The sequence below is a fragment of the Dipteris shenzhenensis genome, chromosome 19, assembly GCF_047967505.1.
Source record: "Dipteris shenzhenensis isolate YYH24624 ecotype China chromosome 19, Dip_SZ_1.0, whole genome shotgun sequence".
In the NCBI taxonomy this organism is placed as follows: Eukaryota; Viridiplantae; Streptophyta; class Polypodiopsida; order Gleicheniales; family Dipteridaceae; genus Dipteris; species Dipteris shenzhenensis.
The window spans coordinates 32628837-32642552 of NC_141614.1; positions in this window are offsets into that span (position 1 = coordinate 32628837).

Here is a 13716-nt window from a genome sequence, read left to right on the forward strand (position 1 = left end):
CCTTTCAACACAACATGTTTTGCTAGAGGTGACCAATCAAAATGAAACCAGAGCCGCCTTGTTTCCCATGGCCTTAATCAATGAGGCCTAGGAAGAGCATCAAGGGTAGAAGAAAGGAGGTAGGTGCTAGCCTTTGTCCTGATATCAAGCACATACACAATGCTTAATTGTGGCCCTTAAGTAAGTGCATCTGGCATGTGAAGTCCCCAATTGATTTTGACCTTCATAGCCCAAAAATGGTAAAAAATATGTGATCAACGGGTCAAAATCAGTGCCTATGTGGTGAACTACCATGGCCTATTATGGTGGCAAAAAGATTCAAAAAAGTGCATTTGATCTATATCTTTGCGTGCATGAAATCTTGGTTCACGTGCCATTTGGCCTCCAAATGGCGAAGATATGGGCCCTCGAAGAAATGGCCAAAATAGACAATATTTTCGATAAAGATCCTTCCTCTTTTTTTTTTCTGGAGCGTTGGTTAATCTAACATACTCTAATGTTCCTAACTACCTATGAGTTGCCCAACCTAATCTTCCTAATTACCTATGAGTTGCCCTTTTTTTTTTTGGGAGAAAGGGTTACTTAGGCTAACCTAGCCTAATGTGGTTAGTTGTAACTAAACTTGATTAGTCTCTATCCTATCTCTCTCTAATCTCTCTTTCTCTTCTCTCTACCTCTCCTCTCTCTAGCTCTCTCTTCACTTTCTCTCTCTCTCTACCCCTCACCTCTCTCTACCTCTCTCTTCCTCTCTCACACGAGCGTGTATGGGCATTGGGCGGTGGATTCGGTAGGGTTGTAGGATTGTGTGATGTATTACAAGACGGGGTGGGATAGACTCATACGGGGTAGGCAGACGTCACTGTCGAGGCATGACCTATGCATTGGAGAGAGTTGCACGGCATGGGCATTGAGGCATGCGCCACATGGCATGGCCCCCAATGTGAGTACCACCACCACATGACGCCCGCACAATAATTGTCGCTTTCCCTTCCAAGTCTAGGTTTCGAGGGTGTTGGTTACCTAGAATTGTGTCGATGGTAGTGGTGCCCATGTAGCGGTTGTCATTGTCTCTCCCAAGTCTAGGTTCCAAAAGTGTTAGTCACCTACAATCATGTCATTGCTTGTTGTAGCATAGGTGTTCACAAGTCTACCGTAGGTCCTCGGGCCGTATTCCGATGAGAGGTGTAGGATAAAGCATGGAAAGCAGATCTCATGCATGCATGGAAGAGAAAGAGGGCTTGATCCAACCATTAATGGAGGCTCCTGCCTCCACGGGAGTTCAAGGGTTTAGAAGGGGGTTGCAGGGTTCAAAAGGGGAAGAGCTACCTAGGAGCTCTAGGGTTTAGAGAGGGTTGTAGGATTTAGGAGCAGCAATTCAGGGTTGAGGAATGGAGAGCTGATCTCCTTTGTGACTTTGAGTGGTAAGGGTTGAGGAGGAGGGACAAGGGAGGAGAAAGGAGGAAGAGGAGCAGGAGGGAGGAGGAGGAGGAGGAGGAGGAGGAGGAGGAGGAGGAGGAGGAGGAGGAGGGAGGAGAAGGGAGGAGGAGGAGGAAGGGGGGAGAGGGAGGAGGAGGAGGCGGGAGGGAGGGGGAGAACGGAGGGGGAGGAGGAGGAGGGAGGGGGAGAATGGAGGGAGAGGAGGGAGGAGGGAGGAGGAGGGAGAACAAGGGTAGGGGGTGCAAGGGTAAGGGCAAGCTAGAACATGATAGTGTAAGAGAGCATGGATGCAATGGAGATTAATCACATGAACACAATAGTGAGCTTGAACACACTGAACGCCAAAGAGTGGGAGTTTCATTCCATGGAGAGAGATTTATACATGTTGGTCTTTACGCAATCCGTAGGTACCTCCAAGGTGGGACCTCTTTTTGTAGGGGACCTGTTGGACAAGAGTCCCTCCACTTTTTGGGTATAGAATTTTAGTCTCTCTCTCTAGTTTTAGTCATTCTCTCTCTAGCTCCTAATTTTGCAAGTATGATTGGATCTTTTCTAGGGATGATTTTGGCTATCCTCATCCTTTAAGATTCATCATACCATCTTTCAAGCTCAAGATATGACAAGTGGATATTTGTCGCTAGTCTACACACACAGACTACACACACAGACTGCACTTCTGGTCCTTGTTGTTGTAGGGTTAATATCTTCACACTATAGACCATCACTAGGGCTTGTCTTTCAATGGTGCTATAATTCACCTCTGCATCATTTAGTTGCCTGCTTGCAAAGTATATTGGGAAGGACACTCCCTATTGCATAGTTGGAACTTGGAACCATTGGTATGCACATGGAATCCAATGTCCTAGTTTGGAGCCATTAGTACTAGAGCTATGTTCAATCTCCACTTGAGGGTTTCAAATGATTTCTTACATTATTCTATTGATATCAATTTTACCTATAGGGTTCTTGCAATCATGGCATACCTGAGGAGGATAGTATCCTGCATGGCCCTAGAATTCTTTGACACCCTTTGCATTTTGTGGAGGGGGAAGTTCCATGATGGTCTTGATTTGATCCATGTCAATAGCAATCCCATGTCTAGAGACTATATGTCCCAATACTACTCCATGCATGACCAAGAATTGGAATTTTAGAGGATTCAAGGAGATGCCATACTCTCTACATTTTTTTTAGTACATCTTCAAGACATGATCCTTTTTACCTGAATGTATGCATAAGTCATCTAAGAAGATTCGTAGAAATTTGTTGAGAAATTCTTTGAAGGTGGTATACATGAAAAAGTGGATGGGCCATTGCATGATACAAATGGCATAACTCTATATGCCAAAATACCCCATTTTGTGGTAAAAGCTATCTTTGACTAATCTTTAGGAACAACTTGTACATGGCTATACCCACGGAACCCATCCAAGAAGCTATATACTTCTGGCCCATCTCCCCATTCCAAAATTTCTTCTATCAATGATTTTGACTATAGTTGCATTCACATTTTTGAGATTCGCACATATTCTTAGATTCTTACTCTTCTTTGGAAAAATCACAATCATACTTAGCCAGTGTGCTCAATCTCACAAATGAAGCCGACATCTAGTAGATTTTCAAGCTCTTCATAGACTTGGGTGATATACTTTGAATTTGTTCTATAGGGTCCACATACCTTAGGTTTTGGTCCTTTTCTAATAGGTATGGTATGTATTGCAAGTTCGGGGGACATCCATTTCATTTTCTTGTAGGACCAATCCATACAGTCCTTGTATTCCATTAGCAGTGCTTTTAATACTTTTTCTTCTTCCTATGTGAGATGTTCACTGATGTATACATGCTTGTCTTCTTCTCCATCCAAAGAAAGATTCAATTTTATTGTTTTGGCTGGACCCTCATAAACTAGTATTTCCCCTAGGTTATATATTTCCTTGATTTTTAACTCTCTTATTGATTTAGGAATCACTATCTTTGCATCACCTCTTGTATAATTTTTAAAAAAATCAAGAAACTCTCTTAGGCAATGACACTATGAAGTAAAGTAATCAGGAGACTCTCTTAGGCCCTCGTGACACTGTGAAGTACTTGCCTACCTATCGTACTATTGGTTGTTGTGGAGACTACTTAAATTTTTTTTATTGATGTTCGTTTGCTTTAATTTTTTGTGTGTATTCTCCATTTCAGCCTTCATTCACACATTATTAGGCTTGAACTTGCAATTTTTTTTAATTTGTAAGGCTGGTGATGGATTTTCAATGGGCAACTTGTTCTCACATAGTGATTCCTCTGCCATGCATGCACCTTCTAGGATGGTTACCCATGTATATTACACACCACACATTTTCTCATCTTGGAAACAAGTGTGGATTGCTAGGGCCTTCTCTACCCAACCCACCCTTGAGCTGTTGAGCCACTTGATTTAATAGATCTATGGCTACCTCATCCATGTTTATGCCCTTAGCTAGAAGAGTTGCATCCTTGGCCTTGCCTGTGCTAATTGTCTTGCCAGTGTGAGACACCTCAGAGGGTGCTACCGATGATTTTTTTGGTTGTGCTTTATCCTTCACCAAGAGCATGGACGTCTTGCTGCACAGCTCAAAGGATGTGGGATTTAGGGTGAAAAAATGGTTTGCAACTAAGTATAAGGTTAATTGTTCAACCAAGGGCTGAGAGGAAAAGATTGTTAACATTTGGAAATCTTTCTACGGATCGATGGTCTAAAAGAATGAGTGGGGAATTGAGCAGATTGAACATATAAATCTTAGATTGGAGTGCACAAACATTGAGAGTATTAGTTGGTGCTCATATGTTATCGATGAGCTATGGCACTTGCTTGGATTAGAATATTACTATAAAAATGTACTGGTATCTAAATAGAGGAATGTACCCAAGCATCTACAAGTTATTTCAAGATTTGACCAATTTTTGACACATGCTTAGAGAGATGCCAAAGGCATATGGCTAGGAGAGAAGAACACTTGCACAAGAGTTGGTGAAATCCGGCTATCGAAGCTGGAATCAAAATGGGAACCAGGAATAGACAATCAATGGTGATGAGCGAAAGTAGCAAAGGCCACCCATGGAGAAGGCCCATCTGTACATATGACGAGGCAAAACTGATAGTTACAATGACATCAGAAGGGAACCAATCCTTGAGCTGGCTTGACATGGAAGAGTCCTTGAGGTGGTGGTGTGAAGAGTCCCAACATTGTCCACAGAAAGCTCATATTTTGAGTCATTCAATGAGTCCATTGATGGATTGATCTATGAGCACAATTTCTAACCTAAAAGGAGTGAATCAAGTTTGGAGTCCAGATAAGGCTCGGAGCTAGAATTAAGATGGAGAAGACATGTCTGTGCAATGAAGGGGGAGCACAAAACAATCTACAGATGGGATGCACTAGGGGAAAACCCTCTAAGAGGGAAAAGTGCCCCTAACCCACTTATTACATTACATTGGCCACTGCCTTGAATATAATAATAATTCTAACAAGAACAAGGTCTCTAAAGCCACCTTGCTAAATCCTCTGATGTACCATCTAGTCCACTCCATAAAAAATTCCTTATAGGCCTCTTAAGCTGATTGATCCAATCCCTAGAGTGGCACCAACAAGAACAAACCAACCAAACTGTGACTAGTAGAACCTGGTTATTAACAACCACCCTAGAAGCAAGGTCAACTTTGGCTGAACTCCAAAAAAAGAAGCTTGCTCTTTATGCTCTCCAAGATGGCAGCAAACTTGTTAAACCAAGGTCATGTTCTTAATTAAAATAAGGAAGCCACCATGCACAAAGAGTGTTTAACACTTGACAAACCACCCATGGAGGTTGTTACGTCCTATACAAACCTAAGATTCTTTTCTCTCACTTGATTTCATCTTTGTTGCTCATCATTCACACTCTAGTGGTGTTTACAAGTAGATCGGTTTGATAAAACGTTTTTTAATCCATGTGTTAGACGCAGTGGTTGGGACTACAATTTCCAAAACCATTTGTTCCGTTGCATTCCAGAGGCTTGAAAACCCCTATCTGTCAGCTCTTATGCGATTCCATGGAGGTTTGGAGAAGTTCCATTTCTCTGAGATGCTGAATCATTTGTTTCTCAGTCAAAAATCCATTCAAAGATTTAAACCTTTGATTTCTTGACACATGGCATTTTTTAATTGAACCTTAGGCATCTGGGTTTACTTCACATCCAGAGTGATTTTTTGAAGTATTCTTTGAGCTGCAAAAAGCACAGGTCATGTCATTGATGCCATGTATGTAAAGATTGCAATGGTTTTGAGGCATATCAGGTTTTACTTTCACTAGTGATTGTTGACTTGAGGTCGTGATTTTGAGCATACCTTATGCAGATTACTATGGTTGTAGTTTGAGCCATGTGCACTCATTCGTGCTATGCATTGGGTTGTAGTGGATGCTTTACAAGCCATTTGGATGCATTTTGATCCTTGTTGGATGTGCTAATAAGCCCATATTGCCTTGTGGGATTCTTTATTGATGGATGTTTAGCACACAAATGCTATTTTATGCTAAGGAACAGCTTTGACACATTGCAATTAATGCACTGATAGTGCTATGCTCTCTTGGATGAGACATTATTGATGCTTATGCCCATGGACGGCGTTTATGCTTGAGGCATTTGGCTCTTATTGGCATTGGTGCCATTGTTTTGTCATTGCAGGTTGGCATTTTCTTTTGGGCTAGATTTGCTCATATGGATGCATAGGATATGAACATGAGTCAAATGCATTTTGATGCTTTGCGCTTTGAGCTTTTGGTGATATTACCTGGAAAACATATTTGGGCAACCTGGTATTTGGTGTGATTCTTTCTTACAAGCACTAGCATTTGGAATTTTGCTTTATTTGCATAGTGGTCTCCTCTTCCATGTCTAAAAAGAAGTTTTTTAGCATTAAAAAGTTTAATGGGACAAACTTGTTGGAATTAAAAGCATGCAATCCATCTACACGACCTCTCTCTCACTCTTAAAACATACTTGACACACCCTTTACCTTTGCTATAGAAGCTCACATGAGAACAAATTCATCTCATATATTTATGAGGAGGGACAGCTCTACAACATAAACCTTTGACATATTGTTCATGCCCACTAGCCTTTCGCAGCTTCCAACTGATATTGACTCAATAAAGACTCATCGAAGGACTCTATGACCATTATGAGCAGTTGCTCTTAGACACTCTACGGGGAGTAACACAATTGAAATGCGACTCTCATTGAGATGAAGGAATTTGCCCTGCAACTTGATCTTTGTAGATGCTCCTGTAGCCGCCATCAAATGTGTTCCCATGCCATGCATAAATTTTGATTGACACACACATGCAAATGTATTCTCTAGAAGCTTATTGACAAGTCAACACATTGCCACCTATTTCATGCTCTAAGGCCACATGGAATATCCTGACTCTTATTTTGTTATATGAGCCAAATAAGTCGACACACACTAAGCTCTCTTGCATGGACCAATCCCATGCAATTGACAAACAAATCTCCATGTTGCTTTCCATGCATGGACAAGCCAAAGACCACGCTTATGAAGATAGGCTCCTACCATATCATATGACCAATAGCATTAGACCAAGATAGACTCCCCATGAGGTCGACGTAAAGTCTCCCCATGAGAAGGGAATTGCCTCTAATAAAGTCTACCTCATGAAGAGGTAGTTTGAGCTGCAAATGAAGGAAGATGTCTCCATTTCTTCTCACTAGAATGAATTCAATATTATTTTTAGCTAGCTTTAAGCTTAGAAGCTGAATTTTGATGTGGAGAATAAGGAAATATTCCTCTTGTTTTCATTGCCATCTTCATGAGATACCTTCCGTGCAGCTATCAATAACTCTGCACATCGTGGAGTATTGAATTTTGATGATGTTGTGGGTAGGTTGTTGGCCGAGGAGATTATATAGAAGTTTATGGATGGCAACAAGCAGGATGTAGACTTAAATGTGCAAAGGGGAACCACTGTGGCAAGAAGGGCCACATGAAAAAGGATTGCTACAAGCTAAAAAGAGAGCAAAAGGATAAGAAAAAGAATGCAAATTTGGGTGCAAATAATAAGGGAGAGAGTCCAAGGGAGGACAAAGGAAAAGTGAAGATCGAGGAGATCAATGTAGTCATTAATGATAGTGACAATGACATTCTATTCATGTCTAGTCTACCTGTAGAGTTTCTTGCCACTTCAGATGATGCATATTCCCAGGATTGGATTTTGGATTCTGGTGCTTCATTCCATGTTACTTCCCATAGGGAATGGCTCTCCACTTATGACATTGGAAACGTAGGTTGTGTGCATCTTGGAAATAACTATGCATGTGACATAGTGGGGGCAAGTGACATAAAGTTTTCTTTTGCAAATGGGTCTGCATTTGTTTTCAAAAATGTGAGACATGTGCCTAAGCTAACCAAGATTCTCATTTAAGTGGGTTAGCTAGATGATGCTAGTTTTTAGACCACCTTTGGCTTTCAGAGTTGTAAAATTCAAAAGGGCTCTATGGTTTTGGCAAGAGGTGCCAAGTGTGGGATAGTAAATCCCTTACATGTATCAGGGGTTTCTGATCATGCTGTTACAATAATTGAGCAGCCAAGTACTTCTTTGTGGCATTGCTAGTTGGGGCACACGAGCCAGAATGGAATGAAACTCTTATGCCATTTGGGTTATGTACTACATTTGAGTTTTTTTATTTTGAATTTTGTGAGCACCGTCTCTATGGGAAGCATACTAAATCAGCCCATAAAAGAAGGGGAAAGAAAGAGCTTGAAAAGATTAATTTGGTGCATTCAAACATATGTGGTCCCATGCCTACATGGTCATTATGAATACTATGTGACATTCATTGATGATTCAACTAGGAAAGTGTGGGATTATGCTATGGATTGGAAGAGTGATGTGTTCCAAGTATTTCAAAAATGGCTAGCTTTGGTTGAAAATCAGTCAAGTAGAACACTTAAATGCCTATGGACTGAAATTGGTGGAGAGTATCTCTCTCATGACTTTCACCATTTCTATGATACATGTGGGATCAAAAGGGAGCTGATGTCCCCTCATAATCTAGAGCAAAATCCAATTTGCGGAAAAGATAAACCACGCCATTTGGGAAAGGTTGCAATGTATGCTTTCCAATTTCTGGTGGTTTTTGGGCTACGGCAATGAAAATTACTATACATGTGATCAAGAGATCACCTAGTAAGAGTTTGGATGGTAGTATTCCAAAGAGGCATGGAGTGGCAAGAAGCCCTCTTAATCTCATTTGCATATATTTGGGTGTGAGGCATATGCACATGTGCCAAAAGAGCTTTGAAAGAAACTAGATTTTAAGTCTAGGAAATGCATCTTTCTGGGTTATGGTCAAAGTGGAGAGATGGGCTATTGTCTCTGGGATCCAGAAGTAAAGAAGATCATATGAAGCTATGATGGATCTTCAATGAGAAGAAAATGCATAAGACACCCATGAGGGATGTGGAAATGAGGAGAATCACTTTCTAGGATGTAAATTCACCTGCATATACTGATATATAGCAAGTTGTCCATGCACTAAATGTGTAAGAAATGGTACCACTAGGTACTCCCACAGGTACACAATCAAGGGTAGATGATGGATCATCTCTTGGTTGAAACAATGAGCCAAATGAGGCTAATATGCAGGTGGGACGGCAAGCTAAAATGCCCTTGAGAAGATCAGTTAAAGTGTCTAGACTACCTGATAGATTTGTTCCAGGGGCAGACTATGTGATGATTGTAGGGAGCCTTCTTGCTATAGAGAGGCTATGATGTGTGAGAATCAGCACAAGTGGGAGTATGCTATGCAATCAAAGATGAGTTCACTCATGAATAATAAGACTTGGGACTTGGTTTCTTTGCCACATGGAAAGAAAGCATTGGCATATAAATGGGTCTACAAGATGAAGGTCACACGTGATGAGTGCCTAAGTACAAGCCCTGTTTGGTTGCTAAAGGGTTCAAGCAAGAGAAGGATGTGGAATTTGATGAGATCTTTTCTCCAATTGTGAAGATGACTACACTTAGATGTGTACTTGGACTTGTGGTAGGAGAGCACATGGAGCCTATGCAGATGGATGTCAAGATAGCTTTCTTGCATGGGGATCTGCATGAGGAAATTTACATGGTACATCTGAAAGGATTTGAAGAAAAGGGCAAAGAGCATTTGGTTTGCAAGCTGAAAAAGAGTGTCTATTGCTTTAAGCAAGCGCCTAGAGAATGGTATCAAAAGTTTGATGCTTTCATTTGGTCCCAAGGTTTCAGAAGAAGTGAGATTGATCACTATCTCTACAGTGAATGGTCTAAGGATAATAGCTTGATGCTCCTAACACTTTATGTGGAGGATATGTTATTGGCTAGCAAGAATAGTTATGAGCTGCATGCATTGAAGGCCCAGTTGCATGAGGCCTTTGACAGGAAGGATTTGGGACCTGCAGGTCATACTCTTGGTATGCGCATCATGCATGACTAACATAGGAAGCTCCTTTGGCTCTCACAGAAGGAGTACATCACAAACATTTTGGATCGTTTCAATATGGAGGGGGGGAAGGGAGTAAGTACTCCATTTCCTCCATATGTGAAATTGAGTTAGGTAGATAGTCCCAAATCAAATGAGGAGAGGGCCATGATGGTCAAGGTTCCTTACGCATCAGTGGTTGAGAGTCTTACTTATGATATGATAGTAGCTACTAGATCAAACATTGCATTTGTAGACGTGGGAGTTGTTAGCCAGTATATGGCTAATCTAGGAAAGAGGCATTGAGAGGAAGTTAAGTGCATCATGAGGTACATGAAGGGTACCAAGGAGATGTGCATCTTCTTTGGTAGCGAGGTGATGCATGTACTTGGGTACACAGATTCAGACTATGCAGAGCATGTGGATAGTAGGAGATCCACTTTGGTTATGTGTTCACCTTCGTAGGTGGTGCAACGTCGTGGATGTCTCGTGCACAAAAGTGAATTGATTTGTCTAACACAAAGGTCGAGCATGTTGCAGCCACATAGGGTTGCAAAAGGAGGCTATATGGCTTGATCGACTAGTGGGAGATTCAGGAATTCATACAGATGTACCGACATTACATAGTGATTCCATGAGTGCTATTCAGATAGCATGAAATCTGGTCTTTCATGCAAAGACCAAACACACTGAGGTCAAGTACCATTTCATCAGGGAGGTAACTGAGGACAAGCACGTAGAGCTTGTCAAGGTTCATATAGATGATAACCTTGTAGATATGCTGACAAAGAGTCTACCTAGTCAGCAGTTTGAGTATTGTCATGTATTGATGGGCATTGGATAGTACGTCCACTGGTTGTTCTGCCTTAAAGGCACATTGGCCTTTAAGTGGGAGGTTGTGGGGGTTAAAGGTCACTATGTCTTTGGCTCTCCCTCTCTCTCTCTCTCACCCTCTTCCATTCCACCTCTATTGAGAATACTCTCAGGGTATTGAGTCTTTGTAGAGAGCCTGTGTGGCTTTATAGCTTATATATCATGTGCTTTGTAAACCTCCACTTCAAGCCCCATAGGGATGCATGGAGGTTACTAGTCCTTTGCAATACAGTGGGATTTTCATGTCAATTATTTCTCTCAATTCTCTTCATGTGTGCATCCTTTTAAAGTTGTGAGCAAGTTATTTTATGTCTTTTGAATACCAATGGTTGGTATCAAAGAAGTCTTTCCTCGAGCATGTGATCTACTATCACTAGCTATCATCGAGAATTTTATGCAACCTGACTATTGAGTATTTGTAGAGAGCCTTTCTTGCATCATAGCTTATATATCACGAGCTTTGTAAACCTCCATAACGAGCTCCATTGGGATGCATGGAGGATACTAGTCCTTTGCAATACAGTGGGGTTTTGGTGTAAATTATTTCTCACAATTCTCTTTATGTGTGCATCCTTCTAAAATTGTGAGCAAGTTGTTTAAAGTCTTGAATACCAAAGGTTGGTATCAAAGTAGTCTATCCTCGAGTATGTGATATACTATCACTAGTAGCTATCATCAAGAATTTATTGAAGTCCCCATCAAAGTTTGATCTGCGAAACACATCTATTGTCAAGTTCAATGGTGGGAATTTTCTATCATGGTAGTTGTTTTTCCATTTTCTTTTCATGGAAAAAGGACGAGGATGGCATGTCAAGAATGGAGAAAATTCCTTCAAATAACCTAGGGCTAGAGAAGATGCAGGCTTGGGATCTGAAGAATGAAAGAGCTCTGGGCCTTCTAGGAAGAGCTCTATTAATAAGGGAAATCTTCCTTGTTAGCCAAATGTATCGAATGTGAAAAAAGAGAGACAAGGATTTGCAAAACACATGCAAAGCTTGTATTCTTGGAGAAGCTTTAGTCAACTTTCAAAAACCATACATCTCTCAATACTCCATAAAGTGTGGAACATACAAGGAAATAGGAGGCCACATCACCCCAAACGGTCATCTCAAACTCTCCTCTCTCCACCTCTATTTTCCACTTGCACAAGTGATTTCTCCTCATAATGCTAAGATGCCTTCCCCATGGCTCCTTTCTCCACCTCTTTTGTCCACTTTCACAAGTGGCTCCTCCTCATAATGCTAAGATGCCTTCCCTAGGATACCAGTCCACAATATGAAGGTACCCTTCCCCATGTGTCTAACTCCTCCAATTGTATGCCTAACTCTGGTTGTAAAGGCATATTTTGTGTGGCTTAAACTAATGTCCATAGGATACACAAGGTATGGTATAAGAACACCATGCATTATTTTCTGACAAGTATACACCTTGCATGGTCAAAAATGAGAAAATGTGCATGTATCATCATATAAATTATGCACGAGCCTTATGAAACTTTCAGATTATAAGATCCTATTTTATTTTTAGGCCTTTTCTAAGTTTCAAGACCATCGAACACATCAAGATATGGTATACACATAATATTTTTTAGCATTTATGTACCATAAATGGTTGAAAGTGCTTATTCAACCATACAAATCATGCCTGATGCTTATGAAACGTTGTGAGTATAAGGGAATATTTCATTTGAAGTTTAATGAAAAGTTTCATGACTATAGGACACATAAATTATGGTATATACATATTTTTTTGGCAACTATACACGTTGCATGCTCAAAAATGCAAAAAATGAGCATGTCCCATAAGGGATGCCCAATCATTATGAAACTATGTGAGTATAACAAAGAAATTTGCAAACTTTTATGACTGTCAAACATAGAGAGGTATTATATAAGTATAAGCATACCAATGCAAAAAAAAGGGTATTTATGCACCATGTTTGGTAAAAATGAGAAAGTGTACATGTCCCATCATATAATTGACGTCCCATCACTTTTAAACCTAGGGAGAATAGGGAAATTACAAATTTTAACATCTTTGAAAAGTTTCATGACCATGAGACATAGAGAGATATGTGTAATCATATCAATGTACTATTTTTTGACAGTCATGTACCATATATGGTCAAGAATGAGAAAATCTAGATGTAACACATACAAGTCATGTTTTATTCTTATGAAAATTTGAGGGTATAATTCCTACTTTATGTAAAGGGATCTATAAATTTTCACTACCATTAGGCCCATAGAGGCATGGTATAAGCATACCGATGCACAATATTTGGGCAATTATAAATTATGAATGGTAAAAAATGAGAGAATGTGCATGTCCTGCCATACAAGTGATGTATGAAACTTATGAAACTTTTTGAGATAGGGAGATATGTATAGATTTTGCAACTATGTACAATGCATGGTCAAGAATGAGGAAATGTGCATGTTCCACCATACCAATAATGTTTGATTGTTATGAAACTTGAGAGTATAATAATGTGAGACTATAGGGTCTCTACAAATTGTCATGGCCATCAAACACATAGAGGTATTATATAAGCATATTGATTTTGCAATTATGCATCATGCGTGGTCAAAAATGAGAATATATGCATGTTTCACCATACAATGATGTACAGTCCTTATGAAAATTTGGGAGTATAAGTTTATATTTTAATTAAAGGCTTTGCAAAGTTTGATGACCAATGGATGGGGTCAATGCACAATTGGGTGTAGCCAATTTCGAAACTATTTTCAAGTAGTTTTGGGGCCGCGACGTAATGCACTAGTGGGCGATATTTTGAATTTTAGGTGGACTTGTGCTCTTGCCAAAAAATTTCTTGGCAGAATGATTACCGCACTGGCATAATAATGAGATGCAATCTCTCAAAACTTGCTATTTTGAACACTGCAGAGCTCAACGCATGTCACCAA